Genomic DNA, 18,397 nt, shown 5'->3' with positions numbered 1-18,397 from the left:
TAAGATTGGAGAGAGGAAGAGTTGTACATGAATACCTTTTAAATAAATTCTTTACCTGAGATTGGCATATCTTTGTGATCTCAATTGTCCATTATTGTTTTCCTTGTTTTGTGGAAAGCATGGTTTATGTAATATGGACTTGTCATTAACCATTTCCATCTTCATAGAATGGAATTGAGTGACAAAGGAACTTGTATTATTGGTAGTATTGGCATCAATTTTCATTCACTCCTTAGTGGCTCTCCACATAATGCATCCATACATCATTATAAAACTTTCATTTTCATCATGACCATCTAGAGATCCAACTTGTTTTCCCATTAACCATATATATAACTAGAAAATTAATCATCTTTGATTATTTGTCAATGGAAATTTTCAGACAAAGATCAATTCACAGTTGAGCACATGCTTTGAGAGCTCCAATAGACATAATATCCATATAGTAATCAGTTATAAAATCAATTTGAAGAATCAATGCAAGAATAAAAAAATGTGAAACAATTATATAAGACCTTATTATTCATGGAAAAAAAATTCTTGGAGCACTTGTCTAGAAACTCCTGATAAGAATGCTTATTCCCAAGTGTTATTTTTCTATAATTGATAATGTAAAATGGGCAGAGGATTTGTTCGTATTTGTGAATATAAACCATCAAAAAAAAATTCTATGACATAGGCAATTATTAATTACAACAAGACCAATAAACACATGTATTCCTACGATCTTTATCCATGTAAGGACATCGATCATGGAACTTTATCCAACACTTTGCATTCAAAATGAGATGTAGATAGTGAAACATTAGATTTGGTCATAAGCTTTCTTCCTATAAGGAGTAAGAACACAAAATTCTCACCATCTCTCATGTGGCATTAAATCAATATGTCAATGAATATGCAGAAATAGTGTCTCTTAGTTTTTTAAATTAAGTGATAATACCAATACATTTAGAGATAAATTCAATACAAACTAAATGTCAACCACACATTCAATGTGTCAAATATTCAAATTGATTGAAAATTCAATATAGTTGGAGGTAGGTTTTATTTGAAAGGTATCACTTTGAAAATTGCTAGGAATTCCTCCTAGTCTTTTGTTCATCAAGGATCTTTTTTGCTTGGACACTAAAAAACTATATAAAATATAGATGGTTTCTAACATGTGTCTAGTTTGTATGTGAAGCTTCTTGTGAAAAACTGATTAAAATGATGATTTTGTGTCAATTATTGTCTCCACCCATGATTCAACTCTATTTGTTGTGGATATTGATGCTCTATGAACTCCCTAAGGATAATCATATAATATGGTTTCACCTATTCACTGCATTTGTTGCAGGCGCATTAGGCTGAGCACATAAAAATGATCATTTATTAAAGTCAGACCAAGAGCCTAGTAATGTGATGGATTGATCACATGTCAAGGATAGAACATTTAAAGTTTATTTGTGAAAAGTTGTTCATATTTAGTTAAGGTTAGTTAAGAACATCTAGTTAAAATAAATGACTTTATAGCTAGTAGGTAGTTAGGGATAAGGGAAATTGGTTCACATCCATGAACTCATTTCTTGGGCAATTGTTTTTAGTTTTTGGGGAGAGAGGAGGAACATTTTTGGGGGTTGGAAGTTTTGGTGTGAGATTGAAATTAATTGAACAATATTTCTTAGACCAGTGGTTTTTTGTATCAGCAAATCAAATTCGTAAGTTTTTGTGAGACAATGATTTGCATGTGTTTGTGAGGTTTGTGAACCATAATATTAATATCTGAAGATTGAAATTTATTTGGCCTTTAAATTTTTTTGTTGAATGAGGAACTCCTGCACTGTATTTTCTATGTTGATTACATTTAAATGAGAGCCCAGTGAACCATATTTTAGTTAAAATTCTAATCGAGTACTTTTGCATCCAAGATTGTTTATTGGAAAGAGTCATATTACAGTACATATTTAAGAATATATAACACTCTATATCAAGCCAATAGAAGAAAGAAAATTTTTAAAGGAAAACCGTCATCAAAGTTGCGAGTCAATTTCTAATAAAAGGAAGACGAAATTAAAAATTCTGGCATTTGGGTTTTGTTCAATGCACGGTCTATTTGGTAACTAGTGAGTGATTTTCCAAAAATATCCTTGGTTGGGGAGTTACGAAGGGATATTTAAAATGTGTTTTTACATATTATGTGGCCATAAAAAATTGATTTGTTGTTACACCTGTAATAGCACTGTAGTTTGCTATGAGAGAAATGATATGTTGTTCCTCCTATAACAACACTATAGTTTTCTATAAGAGTAATGATTTGTTGTTACTCCTGTAAAAACACTGTAGATTTTTGTGAGAGCAATGATTTGTTGTTCCTCCTTTAACAACACTGTAGTTGGTTGTGAGATCAATGATTTCTTGTTCCTCCTATACCAACGCTGTAGTTTGCTGAGAAATAAATGATTGTTGTTCCTCCTGTAACAACATTGTAAGCTACTGAGATAGAAACCATCAATTTGTGGTATCAAAGCCTTAACGTTGTTGGTATCTATAGTATATAGAGATGAATAACAGAGTAGGAAGGGTATGAGGTTGTGGAGGCAGACCTGCGGGTAATGCAAACCTCCGGGAAGAGATAAGGACGCTGCAAGTTTAGTTAGAAGCCATGGAAGTAGGAGACAACGGGATCCTAAAGGTGGAGATGTTAGTGAGGCTGAAGAGGAACTTGAAGAAGAAGGAGTAGCACATGTTAAAGAAGTTGCTGAGATTAAGTTGTTGAGAGTAGTATTGGGCTCAAGTTCAAGGCCAGAGCTTGAAATCTCTATTTACAATGGCAGTTTGAAATATGAGAACCTACTAGATTATATCAGTGAGATGAAAAAGTATTTTTGAGTACGAGGAAATTGACGAGGATAAGAGAGTAAATTTTTCTATGACAAGGCTGAAAGGCCATGCTACACTATAGTGGAACATTGTACAGGCTGAAAAAGGAAGAAGGACAAATCATTGATCAAGAACTAGGATAGAATGGTGGTAAAGATGAAGAGTAAGTTCTTGCCAAAGGATTAACAGCTAAATCTTTACAAACAAATGAAAAATATTAAACAAAAGATAATGAAAATGAGAGAATACACTGAAGATTTTTACAAGGTGAATTTGAGAGCTGGTTGTTGGGCTCCAAAAATGTCATACAAATATCACTCATTACCATACATTTTTCACCTATGCTTCCATTATATCACTCACTATTCACCACCTTGTCACTCCATTTTCCCTACTATTCACCATTAATGGGTCTCATTTATATTTTCCAAATATTGTTTATTTTTAAGCATTTTTGAGAGAAATTCTTGATTAAATATTAGAAAATAATATATTTTACTTTATATATGGAAAGTGGGTTGTTTTTGTGACATGTGTAGGTTCCAAGGAAGCTTCCAAGACATGTTTATGTGGCCTTGAAGGATCAAATTCGAATTTGATAAGATAAGCCTCATGGAAAAGATCATGATATCGTGGAGAAGATCAAGGACAAAAGGGGGTTATGTGTCTAGATGGTTGAGAAATGTATGGAACTAATGCCTTAAACAATAGCATTAGGAGAATTTTGAGGTCTAAAATGGGCCTCCTAAGAAAAATTTACAGCCAAAATAAACTTTATAAGAACCAATAGGATTCAAGATGATGATGTCAACCATGGGGGATGATTCACCATTTTTGGAGTAAAAAAGTAAAAAGATAAAAAAAAAAAAAAAAAAAAAAACTATTTTTTCAACTCGTATTTTCAACTTATCTCCCTAAGGTTTTACTCAAATTTCGAGTGGAAGTACTCGTTGGATGAAAAAATTAATTCCTCATCCAAGGAGTACCCATGTTGCATACTTTCGATGGACCTTGCTACACGAAAAATGAGAAATACATGAAAAACTTTATTGCAATCACGTTTTTCATGTATATCTCATTTTTCGTGTAGTAGGGTCCATCGAAAGTATGCAACATGGGGAATCATATTTTTCATCCAATGAGTGTTTTCACTTGAAATTTGAGTAAACCCATAGGGAGATAAGTTGAAAATACGAGTTTAAAAAACAGTATTTTCTTTTTTCCCTCTAAAATTTGATGATGTAATCTAATCTTATTTTATTATTTCCACTATTATTTTATAATTTCCTTAAGACGCCCATTTTAGGCCTCAAGATTCCCCTAATGGAGAATGGGATGTGGAAACAAGGGTTAGGTAGTCGTGGAGTGGACAAGAAGAAGGCATAGAAGTTAGGAAAAAATTGATTGGGGAAGAATAGGAGTAGGAGAAGAACCATTGTGGATGAGAACTTGTAAAGAAGACCATTGTGGAGAATAACACACAACGAGGCACTTATGTTCTATCTTGTGGCTCTCAGAGGAGTTGTTATCTTTCTGGTAACATTAGGAGAATAGGATAAGATTCTCTAGGTGAGGGTAAACCTCAAGTCACCCAAGGGAATGGAGGGTGGAGATGGGTTTTCTCTGGAGTCCCTTAATAGCCCGAGTAGATGTTTATCCCTTGGAGTATTGGAAGGAAGTTATAGAGTCTCCATTACTTATTTCATTTCGGTTTGGCAATGGATTTTCGAGTCCCCTTGAAGGTGGAATCATTGTGTGATAAGTTCATGGTATAGGTGCAACCTCTCGATTCCTTGAAGCTTAATGGTTGTTGAACAATTGAATGGGGGAGGTGGTAGACCTATAAAGTCCCTGAAGATTGGTTGAATACCATTTGGTTGGTGGGTAGAGGTGGGATAGCCTCTGGAGTCCCTATTTCATCCAGCAGTTGGTATACGATCCCTAGAGAAATCCATCTCAGTCTCTAGAATCCAGCTTAAGGGTGATAACTACAAGAGAGGATTAGTTGTAATTATATATGGTTGGCAAGAGAGTCATAGTCCCTAACACAGATTCCATGAAAGCTTACAAGATAAGTACTTTTATGTACTTTTACATGACAATGAATGTATGTTGCATTTCTAGTTTGAAATGGTGTTGCTATGCACAAAAATACATGATTGTATTATTACTGATACTTAATTAGCTGACTTACTGTGAAAAATATAAAAGGTATTGGAATAATCCATAAGAGGCTTGATTTGATTACAATAATGTTTAGAAGAGGACTTATTCTTGTTACAACATGATGGTTACATTTTTGATAGCTTGCATTGACAAGGATGATTTCACAATGTGATAATGCTAAGGATTTTTCCTCCTCCCTTATTATCATAACCTATTATTTTACTTAAAGGGAACCTTCTAGCCTATTGTGATGTGTGCCTAGTGATGGGTATACACATTTGCAGGAACCATGGCTTGGTTCAAAGGACCTACGATCTCTCATGAGTAGGGAAAGACCTTCGAGGATGGGTAGACTTAACTTTCTAGCCTTTCACTTTTAGAAAAATGCATTCTCATTCTATTTGCATTGATGTTTAACCTTCTTAGACTGGAAACCATATTCTATGTAATATCTTGGTAATGAGGTGGTATGGCAGCTTCATGCTTGAATAATTGGTGATAGTCATGGTGTCCAAAGTGAAGAACTCTCGTTTGGGAGGGACGAGCTTCTAATCCCTACCAATAGCTCAATGTTCTAGGAATCCTCAATAACTTCCACAATGTTGCTGGTTAGATCACTATGAGCACTAGGGTACACTTTTCTATGCAGATCAAACATTGGTGGTTCTTTATGGGTCACTAAGCCTTTAGCAAAGGGAATCCAACACATATTTGAGCAGTCATGCCTGGAATTCCCTGTCCCAAAAGTGGGCATGTTTGTAGGCCCAGAAACTTACCCATTACGTGCGTGTCTATAAGGCTCATGTCTGTATTTGGTCATAAAATAAGGATTATATGTCTCATTGACAAGAACTGGTCTCCATGTGCCATTTTGGGTATCTCGTGAAACCTCCAAATTCGGGGAGAGGAAACCTATGGTAAGCTTAGGAGGGATAGCACCGATGAGTGCTTTAATAGACTTCAAGGATCATGGCTAAACTTTGGTGTAATTCCAAACAATTTTGGAACCATTGCAGCTAACCCACGATTGATTTCCCTTAAGTGTTCTATAAATATTGAAAGGGGGTTTAGTACTAAGAGAAACGGTTGGGGAATACTTGGGGCTTATTATCGAGGAAGCGAAAATAAAATCCCACATGAAAACTAAAGGCATTCACAAAGTTTATAGTCAGGGTAGTACCGTGGGTTACAACTAGGGAACGAAGTCGGGATTTGGCACATATTGAACATGTCAACAACCTTTACGAAGCTACCCTGTGGCACTTGGAGGTTAGCCACTTGGCATGACCACGTGAGTCCATGTGGAAAGGTTAATGATGTGTCACCCTCTGACTTGTCGAAAAATTAAAGGATCATAACTTATGATCCAGAGGTCAGATTGAGGTGAAATATCATATTGCTTGATTCATCTTAGTGAGATGAAAATAATGGTGATGCTTATTTCCAATTCTGAAGATAAATTTTTTATTATCCCCTCTCTCTAACTATTTACCAGGGAGATTGGATTAGAAATTAAATGCTTTCTACCAAGGTTAAGGTGGGTGGTGTTTACACACACACTTGCACACATGTGCACATGTACATATATTTATATATACATAGATCTATACACTTACCTATGCACATGAGCCATCTTTGGGTTCAAAATATAGCTTTAAATTTTTCTACACTAGTTAAAAACATCAAATGAATCTACATGTTGGGTAGCCTCTTGATTCAATTGATGCCTCATAATTGCATGTTTTATGAATGCCCCAACAACATTGTGTTATCCTTTTCCATGCCTCGTCTCAAAGAAATTCCATGTGTGTTGAATGTTAGTTATCTTATGAAGGTGATACAACGATAAGAATGATAATGTTGATTTAAATTGACCAGCACATCACAATTATTTTCATTACTATCAAAACCATCGATACCAAGCTCTACATGCCTATACAAAATATGCACAAGTATAGAGACATGGTTTGAATGATAATATTCACTTTTATGGAGTGAATGTGTAATTCTAAGCAAAATCAACCACCGATAATATTGTTCCCTTTGGGAATGCATCACATGATTTTTAAAATGTAGTTCCTGTGATCATGTTATATGAGAGTGCTTAATATATTTATATATTTGCTAACTGAACTTCTCCATAAAATATGTCACATAAATGTCATATTCAAATAAATCAATCTTTTTTTATTTTTTCATTGAATCTATAACAATACTATATGTAGCATATTGAAATCTTTTCCACTTAACAATGAGATTTAATAATCATGAATCATTTAGATAAATGTGATACTTGGGATCAAAGAGTGCCAAATGAGAACATTTTATAAATTCTCTTCCACCATCACATTCTTTCTTATAGAATAATTGGTTATTCTCTCATGCACATAATATATTAGATAAAAATTCACGAACACTTAAATGGGGGGATCATTGGACCAATATTCTATGCCAAATTTTAGAAATGTCTCATAATATAATTGCAATTATAAATGGTATTGACAAAAACATTTGTCACGAACAATGATAGGCCTCACATACGTTAGCTTAAGCTTAAAAAAATTGTTAAGAGAAATCTTCACATCAGTGTCACTCTCCATAAAATTATGGAATAACTCCACTTCACTAACTTGTGTTATGAGTTTCATAAACCCCTCTAGATATATGATGTCACACAATGTCTCTTCATTTGATGACATGCAGGAATTCAAATGCCAAAACTCTTTCACCCTATGTCTCACATTATCTAGAAGTCTATTTGGATAGGATTGTCTAGCTATATTATCATAACATATATTCATCATTATCATGTAATTGAATCCTACATTTTTTATGCCTCCATAGATTTTATCTAGATGTTTTGTACACTCTTAGCTAAGAGTTTAAATTCTCTCAGTCGAGACTTCTTTCGGAGAAAAATTTTAGCGGTTAACATAAACCATATTTATGAAAAAATCTTGCATGAGAATTATAAATATCTTGATTGAGAATTTTTATGCTCTTATTAGAGATTTTTTCTAAGTCAAGGGTTTTTGGTCAATCAAAATTGGAAAAAAATTGCAATTTTCCAATTCCTAATCCATGCAAAATTTAAGAGTTAGATGATGTTTTTGTACCACTAGATTTAGTTTTAAATATAGTTTCTAATGATATAAGAAATATTCATTTTCATGAAGAATTCATATTGATTATTAATTGTATACTAAGTTGTGTCACCGCAGATTTTTAGAATTCTAAAAAATTACCTAAAATGAAAATTTCGTAACTTCAAAATTGAACCACCAAATCATTTGAATAATCACACAGGTATTCCTCTCTCTGTCCTGCTCAAAAATATTTTCAGATGACTTATTACTGATCACATTAAAAGTAAAATTGATGGATCACCAAATGTGTTGAAAAATCACCATTTTTTTCTTACCCTTTTTCATTATATGATAAAAGATAATGATTGAATCTAAAAATTCCCCAAAAATATTCCATATCCTAGTGCAATATATGTAGACTGTGATGATATATTTTTTTCCCAAAATGAATCAATATCTCTAAAACCCTCATTGGTTGATTAAGTCACTCGTTATACTTTCCTGAAATTTCCAAGTATATGCAATTAGTAAACACCAAATTTATCCATATATGTGTGCACAAAAATTAAAAATAAAAATATGAGTATGAAGGAAATACAATTCTTTATAAATCTTGTTTTTAGAAGAAAGAAAAAATCTCAAAGAAAATATGAGTTTCTAGTGGTTGAAGCTGAAAAACCATAAATATTCACAATTTTGTACGTTGAAAATAAGTTAAAAGTGTTTCCCAATTTTGCATTTTCAGAAAGGAGCAGTTTTAGAACAACCCTCCATATGTAAAAGTGTATTAGTTCTCTATAAGACACTATGAACTATATCCCTTTCTAGAAAAAGAGTCTTATTCATAATCAACAATTTCAAAGCATTTTTATGTTGCAGCGAGATGCTAATCATGTGTTTCCTCAATTTGGTGGCAACGATGGCTAACTTTGTTCTATAAAAATGGAGGGCACAATTGTAATTAGGGCATGAGATTTATGAAGGGAGAGTGGAAAACCAAGAAAATTTGTTGTTCAGATAGTAATGGATTATATAACATTATTATTTAGGGTTTTGAGATATGAAGGAAAATATGGAGTATGGTGAGTTGAGGGTGGGAGGATGTTGGAATGGAAATAAGATAATGAGGTAAGGTTGGGATGTAGGAGGATGATTGATAACATTCATAAGGTTCAAGAAGGAGGATGGTGTAAATACATAGGCATAATTTTTGAAAGGTACAACAAAAAGGAAAAATCATATATACAACTTGATTTGTTGGAATATAGCATTATGAGAGATTTATTCTAGTGGGGTGATATCATACATTTTTTATTTTAAAAGAGTTTATAAGTGATTAGGAAATAATCATATTGATGAATTGAGGTGACATTTAAAGTGGTTTCCCAAGCGTACGTAAAAATTTAGGGTTATACATCACTATTTTTAACTAGAAATTGAGGGTGGTGTTGTTTTGCCCAAACAAGGTAATGAGGAGAGGGGTGCATTGTAGTGGACAGTTGAAGAAAGGATGATGGATAACATTCTTTAGGTTCGAGAAGGAGGATGGTGTAAATCCATAGGAATAATTTTTGAAAGGTACAACAAAAAGGGAAAAGCATATATACAAGTTGATTTGTTGGAATACAGCATTATGAGATAGATTTTTTCTAGTGGGGGTGACATCATACATTTTGTCATTTTAAAAGAGTTTATAACTGATTAGGAAATAATCATATTGATGAATTGAGGTGATGTTTAAATTGGTTTCCCAAGACTACGTAAAAATAATTTAGGGTTATACATCACTATTTTTAACTAGAAATTGAGGGTGGTGTTGTTTTTCCTAAACAAGGTAATGAGGAGAGGGGTGCATTTTAGTGGAAAGTTGAAGAAAGGATCAAAATTCTTGAAATATGAGATCTTTTTGGCTAAAATTTTTTAGGATAGTCATAGCCAATTGGTTTTTCACTTTTCATGAGTAAAAATAAGATATCGAAAGTGAAAAAAAAAAAAAAAAATCATGAGTCAAAATCAAAACCATCTCTAGATCAAGTCATGGAGGTATCAATGATGGTAAAAGCATTAGAAAAAAATTTCTGCAGAATTCATCCTAGGTGGTTACACACCTAATTCAATAGTCGGTATTTGTATATTTATTTAGTTGAATGTAAATGTTTGAAGAAGTATATTGTGAGAAACATTAAGTTGGGGCCACACCTTCTAACTAGTTTTCTGTAAGAAGAAAACTGTTAACACCATCAGTCTCCAAGCAAGCTTGGAAGTACATTTAGTCAAGATGTGGATCCATGATTTTAGTAATTTATCCTTTCCCAACATATTTTGGTAATGAAATGTTGGTATAGAAATGTAAGTTAACTATGGTAAATCTAAACTAATGCCATAGCACATATATAAGATCATTGTCAATATCCTAAAAAATGTAATGGAGAGGGAATTTATCTCCAACTAATTAAACCTTTTATAGGGATACATCGTGTGAAAGAGGTATGGAACATGCAATACTATACTCAACATATTTAAAGACTAAATTAAATAATCACTAGGCTAAAGTGTTGGTGAAGGTAAGATCCAAAGAAATAGATGTAAGATGAGGAAGTTTTAAAGTGAGAGGGTAGTCTCAAAGAAGTAGAATTTTATTGTTAGAAGGTAGTTGATGGATATGTAGAACCATATCTACAATACAAATCATGTAGTGTGCGAGGGAAACCTTAGAAAATCCATAGAACATTGCTAAAATATGGTACATTTGGTGGGAATTCAACTAATAGAACCAAAATTTTATAGAAAAAGCGCTACATGAATATTTTTTTGGATTTCAAACTATGAAATGTTTAGTTTGGGGTGTACCTAAATGGAAGCAAATCTAAGTTAGATGATGTGTTGGGTGGGAGAGTGGCATACAAGAAACACAATGCTCATGAATGTTGGGAAGGATCTATGCAAAGAGCCAAATTCAAGCGGAAAGAAGACCTAATAAAACGTTATAGTATGGAATGATGAGGAGAAATATATGTAGTTTACAATTAAAGATAGAAACACTAAGAAATTAATATGATATAAGAAGTAATTGCCAAAATTTAGTATCTCATGAAAGGTGTCTTTTTTGTTTCACATATTTTCCATAAATTAACTATTTAACCACTTGCATGTTTTTCAAAGGATAAAATAAATAATAAACTAAGTTCCTTTCACTTGCATATGCATGCAACTCAAAGATTGAAATATATAACTAATTATACATGAATTATGATAGGTATATGAAAATGCAATCTTAAGAGTGATGTGTTGGTGGAATAACATCCTTAATGAGAGTCACCAATAATGAGGCATCCTTCTTGGGAGGTGTTCCTTCATTTTTAAATTCAAGCATGTTGTTTCATACACACCACAATAAATTGATATCTCTAAGAGAAAGGAATACATTAAAAGAAATGAAAATTTATATGAACCAAAATAAGGGATCAAATCTTAGTTTTTTTGTGGAGTAACAAAGATAATATTACCTTATAAATAAAGAGTTGTGTTAATATATTTTTTTAAATTTAATATTGTGACCTTGCTAGTTTTGCATGATCATCAACTACTTATATCACTTGGAATACACCTAACTGACATGTCTTCAAAACCCCATGTCTAGCACCTTTAACAATGCAACGTGTAAAAATTTTCACTTCAACATAGGTGGTATTACATCATCACCACATACATGCATACTCAACCTAGCGATATATCATTTAAAAAAAACAACAGTGTGCTCCCAATATACAAAATGACACCTCATGCCTAAACATGAATGTATGGAATATGGTGACCTGTATTGAAAATGGCTCTAATATACAAATGGCATATGCCCAAACATGTAAGTGTAGCATATGATGCAATACATAAAAAATGGGTCTCATTGGTCATTCATTGACCAATTCCATCCTCACATGCATCATTATGGTTTTCCCTCAATTTTAAACACACACACACACACACACACACACACACATATTGGAATGCTTACCTAGAATCCAAAAAAGATTTAGTTCATTGGCTTGACCCTCAATGTATACTAAGGATGAACATTTTTTCTCAATATCACCTAAAAACATATCATGTGGTACCAAAATAGTAAAAAAATGAGGTTGTGGAAATATAAAAACATGTCACACTAGGAATGCATTCACATTCCTAGGAGTGCATCCACATTCCTAAAAGTGCATGAATGTTCCTAAGAACATGCAAATTTCTAAAAAATGCACATACTTCTAAGCCTAGGAACATGCAAATTTCCAAAAAATGCACATACTTCTAAGCCATGTCGACATGGTATCCTAACTAGCATCGTAATTGGTGATCCAGGGCTTGCCCAAGCCTATACACCTAGGAATGTGCATGTTCCTAGGAATGTGCACACATTAATGCGAGAACACATTCTTGATGGTCCCATTTCCTTTTTTGGGGCCATGATTATTGTGCAAGCACTCATAATAATATATGATGATGTCAATTTTACCAATTTTTTTTTACAAAAATAAGTCAATTTTCCCACAGAGCATAGAATAGATGGTGACAGGGTCATCTATTCTATTAAGACACTATGTGGTGTAAAGGTCACTGGTTTGAAACTTTGTTGGCAAAAATCTAGTTATGAAAAGGATTGGTTTGGCACATGCTAGGTGTGATCCCTAGGTGATTTTGATGGCTTAGATGCCCCTAAGTTGTGACGACTCAAACCATAAGTTAGGTGTGAAAGTCACTTTAAAACTCACATAACTTACAAACAAAAACACAATAATAAATCATTTGAATTTAACTTGGATGATTATGTAAAAAATTTATTATCCCCCACCTAAAATCAAATATCATAAACTAACCTATCAAACCTTCTAAAAAATAATCTCATTTTTCCTTTAATTACACTAAAAATAATGAACAAAGATAATTAAAAATAAATAACTATAAACCTTTTATTTTAAACATGAAAATTTGTATTTATTATAATTAAAGTAAATACTAAAATAATATTTTATAATTTCAAATTAATTAGTTTTATTAAAATAAAGTTATATAAATAAATAAAACAATTAAATATTTTTTTAAACTAAACCCCCTCGTAGAATTAGGCATACCATGTACTGTCCAAAGTGGCCAACCAACGAGAGTGTTAGGTGAAGAAGGCAAGTGCAAAAGAGGTTACGACATGGAAGGCCATGTTATGCAACTCTAATACTCAATTTTAGGGCATAGAGTGCCAAAATCTATAGTGATGGAGGTTTGGAATTCAACTCAAGGTTATAAGAAAAAGATTATAAGAAAAATAAGAGAAGTTTTGGAGGGGTATATTTTAGAGTTTAGAATTTGGAATTTGACTTATAATTCTGAGTAAAGTGCAGTAAATTTATAAATTTGGAATGGTGTGCAAATTTTATAGAAATTGTAAAAAAAATTATATAGATTTTTAAGAGGTAGAAACAACCTAACAAGTAGTAGGATTCTAAAAAACATGATTTTTAGTATGGTCATCAAAATTTGGCAAGTAAATAGTCAATAGAAAATTGTTTACTCGAAGAAAGCATTGCCTAACCCAATTTTTTGAATTAGGTGAGAATTGGTGACAAAAATATTACTAGAAATTATAGATAGGAAAATGATAAAATGGATATTTAATAGGTTGAGCTTGCCAAGGGAACAATTTTTAGCCGCGATAACATAATTTGATAAATAAGAATTCAATAGAAAAATATTGACAATCAAGCCGCGATAGCATAATTCGATAAATAAGAATTCAATAGAAAAATATTGACAATCAAGAATTTAAATATGGGTCGAAATTTTGAAGAGAATATTTCCATAAACCTATGTGATTACCAAAGAAACATAAGGAGTTTTTACAAGATTATGATCATTAAGACTATGATCACTAAAGTAGGGGTTTTGAGTTGAGTACAATGAATAAAACCCATAATAGATAGTGACTAATATAGGGTGCCCTAAAAAGGGCATTGATTTAAGATTATAACAATCTACCAAGTGGTTATATAAACGATGACAAGATATATATTGTCACACCTTGATATAGGTTTCTATTTTCATATTACATTTACAAAATGACAACCATGATGCCATCACAATGGATACAGATATAGGTATGATGGTAGTAGTCATATAAGGTACATGTGGTTGGTAAAAGAATTTGAATAATGAAGAAAACCATTGCGTAGGATAAATATGATGATTGAATTTTATGATATGCATGAGAATAGAAAGGGAAATTTTCTTGAACTTATCTCACTCATGAATTCAAAAACATTGTGTGCTATGTATATACATATATGACCATGTTATACTAATATGTATTTAACTTTATATAATCTACATATCTTTGTGCTATGGATGAATATGTAATAATACTGGATTATGGTGAATTTAGCAAGCATCAGGGGAAAAAAGGGCTTGAAACTCAAGAGATTGTGATCCCATGCCTCATAGGGATTCAATGCCTTAAGAATCCCCTTGACCACTTGGATTGTTTAGTCCACTCAACATAAACTTCAATTCCAACAAATATTTGTTTGAATTTCATACAAAATTGAAAGAAAAAAAAAAAATAAAAAAATAAATATATATATATATATAAGAAGGGACCAAGATGTAGACTAGTTAGACTACTTGAAATGTTTTAAACATAAGATTTTATACTTTTCAATTATTTTATTATATATAGAGACACATACACACTTCTTTAACCATAGATATAGTTGATATTGAAATATTTTAAATAAGATTCTTTTTATGATTACCAATATTTTTTAGGTGCATGTTAACTTTATATTAAGAAGTGCTTGAATTATACTTTCAATTACTTTTTTCCTAAGCATTGAAATATTTTATTATGAATGATATTATAGAGAGAGTGAGAGAAAGACATGAAGTGTAGATGAGATTACTTTTTTCCTAAACATTGAAATATTTTATTATGAATGATATTAGAGAGAGAGTGAGAGAAAGACATGAAGTGCAGATGAGTTGACTTCCCTCGAGTTTAATCCTTATCAAGTTACAATTAAAAAAACTTCATAGAGACTAACGCTGTGTTGTAAAATGCATAATAAATTTAAATAATAATGTGAACCATTACTAACAACTCATTTCCTTAAAAAATTATTCATAAATTTTATAATTTCATTTAAATTTATATTAAATTTAAAATAATATTAAAAAATTCTATAACTTCACATATATAATAACATTGAGAAAATTATCAAACTCATGAAAATAAAAATTAAATTTCAAAACAATAATTTATTATAAAAATAGAAAAAAAAAAATTAATAAATATCTTCTAGCAAAACATTATATATATTCAATAGGTTTCTAATTAAAACATAAATTTTATAAACATTCAAACTAGAGATATCATATGTATTTATTTACTTAAATATTTTATATAATCTATACTTTTTATGAAAAAAAATAACTAAATCAGAAACAAAATATTGAATTATTCAATTTGTTTTCTTAAATAAAACATGATTTTTATATCTACACATTATAACATGCAAACCGCACAAAACATAGTTTTTAACCTAAACTTTATCGAACACATTTATCTTACTAAACTATAAATAGGATAGGTCTTTTTATTATTTTTATTTTATGAAATCTCTCAAAATGTCATGCAAAAACGAATATATATATAAACAAACGAATGAATATATATATATGAATATGATTGTATGAGGCTATAATCGAATTTTAATGTTTTTATACAGTAGTAAAAATTTATATGAGTTTCCATGCAAAGATGCCTCACCATAGTTTGTTGAGGACATTCACTTTTAAGTCAAGTATAAAGATAGTTGGTTAAGGAACATTCACTTTTAAGTCGAGTACAGCTCCTTGTGCATGAATATGAAGATTTAATTTTTATATAGTAATAAATAAATTGCAATGGAAATTAAAGTTAACGAGGACTTGTAACTTCAAATCAAATCAGCGATGCTTTTCTATCTCCAATAAATAGAGAGCATCCCTCCTCGTAGAGTAAACCATTTCCTTCTCAAGTTTACGAAATATGGCTCGACAATCTGCCACATTTCTTCGTGCCCTCTGCAAACTCCTTACTTATTTGTTATTGATTTATATGATATTACCTTTGATGCATTGCAGACAGCTTGTGCCCAAGATTTCAAAGCCTGAGCATAAATCCGCGATTTCAAGGCCTGAGCAGAAACCCGTTGTTGGGTTGAGAATAGATCTTGTGCATAGAGATTCACCGCTTTCTCCATTCTTTCCAGGGAACATTACATCCACGGAACGGGTGAAGCAGGCAGTGCAACGTAGTCAAGAGAGGCTAGAAGCACTCTATGGGTCTGGTCAATTGGCTCACGCAGGAATCCAAGGTCAAGTAAGTGCAGGAAGTGGAGAATATACGATGAAGTTAGAAATAGGTGAGCCGTCATTATCATATTCTGCAATTCTAGATACAAGTAGTGACTTGATATGGACACAGTGCTTGCCCTGTGATGATTGCTCTAATCAATCCTATGCAATCTATGATCCTTCCCAGTCCTCCACTTACATGACGGTCACATGCGAAAGCCCTCAGTGCCAGCCAACCCTTTTCTCTTATTGCTCTGCTGATGTGTGCAATTACTTGTATCAGTATGCTGATTACTCCAGCTCAGGGATACTTTCATACGAGACGTTTACCTTTTCAACACAGTCGATCAATCAAATTGTGTTTGGTTGTGGCCAATACAATGAAGGCCACTTCGATGGACACGGAGGTGTAGGCTTCGGACGAGGTTCCTTATCCCTAATTTCACAGCTTGCTTCATTAGGACTAGGCAATAAGTTTTCTTACTGTCTCCAAGGTTTTGACGAACCTTCTTACATGGTCAGCCCTTTGTTTATAGGTCACAGTGCTACCTTGAATGCCGAGGATGTCAGTTCAACTCCTTTTATTCAAAACGAATACGTGACATCAAGTTTCTATTATGTTTCGTTGGAAGGAATTAGCCTTGGAGGTGAATTATTGGATATCCCTGCTGCTACTTTTGATATTCAAGACGATGGTAGCGGTGGATTTATGATAGACTCTGGAGTCGCATTCACATTTCTGTATGACGATGCATATCAAGTTTTGAAGAAGGCCTTGATTTCTTCCATTCACTTTCCGCAAACCGATGGGTCTGGACTCGGACTAGACCTCTGTTTTAACTTACTTCCCGACTATAAATTTCGACTTTCCTCTGATCAGTTTCCGACTATGACTTTCCACTTTAAGGGAGCAGATTATGTTTTGCAGCCAGAACACTATTTCTACGTTGATGACACCATTTTCTGCCTAGCAATGCTGCCGAATTCGCAGACCTCGATATCCGCATTAGGCAATTTTCAACAGCAAAATTACCAAATACTCTATGACAACGACAAGAACGTGCTCTCTTTTGCACCCGCAGACTGTGATTCGTTGTAATCAAGCACATGGATAGCTGTTTTTTTCCTATAGATTCTATATTAAATTAGATGATTAAAGTCTGTTCCTGCTCTTGTTTGATAAAAAAAAAAAATATTATCATACAAGTTTGAGTTTGTTGCTGGTGTTTGATTTTGCTAAATTATAAGCCCATATAAACAGTTTTTTTAAGACAATATGTGAATAAACAAGCTTGTTTCTCTGTTTCAAATTCATTAAACCATGGTTTCCTTATTGTGAATATCGGTAGTCTCATGAAAGGATGTAGTTTGTTACGGAAAGCCCTTGAAAGAGTCGGTGGATAACATAAGCTATTAGCATGAATTTCTCAATATTTATAACTCTAGATAAATTGGAGGATAATCGTTTTCAATATTGATTATTGTGTTTATTGAAAAGTTTGATTTTTGGCCAAAGTCGCATCGAATTGCCAATCAGAAACATAATATCATTTAGTTAAGTTGCATGAGAAATATACGAGGAAACCCATGCACATTGATGGAATCGAAGTTCAGTTCTCACTTTGTGATCGGAGGATTGACCACTAAAGTAGACTTTATACCACTAACGATATGGTTGCTGATAGAAATCGGTGGGGTTTAACGGTAAGTTTTGTTGGCTGAAACTTACGAGATGAGGGTTCAAATCTCATTGAGTATATATATGACCTGTTGTGTCTTGGCTAGAAAAGTAGGCGACCCCATGCAGGCTTAGCCTAGGTTTATAGTGGTAGCCTAGGTTTATAGTGGCAGCCAGTTAACTTTGATCCTGCACTGTTCAGGATAACTCTCACCATTTACCCATTATCCTA

The 18,397-nt window shown here is 32.6% G+C and overlaps 1 pseudogene; it reads left to right on the top strand.

Moving 5' to 3' along the window:
- LOC149263608 (aspartic proteinase nepenthesin-2 pseudogene) overlaps window positions 1–17,586 on the top strand; it is a 31,718-nt pseudogene extending 14,132 nt beyond the window's left edge.
- The last annotated feature ends 811 nt before the right edge of the window (window positions 17,587–18,397 follow it).

This window comes from Pinus tabuliformis, chromosome 6 (genome assembly GCF_031772625.1).
Source record: "Pinus tabuliformis cultivar Carrire ecotype Pingquan chromosome 6, CPIR1, whole genome shotgun sequence".
In the NCBI taxonomy this organism is placed as follows: Eukaryota; Viridiplantae; Streptophyta; class Pinopsida; order Pinales; family Pinaceae; genus Pinus; species Pinus tabuliformis.
This window is presented reverse-complemented; position numbering and strand designations above follow the sequence as displayed.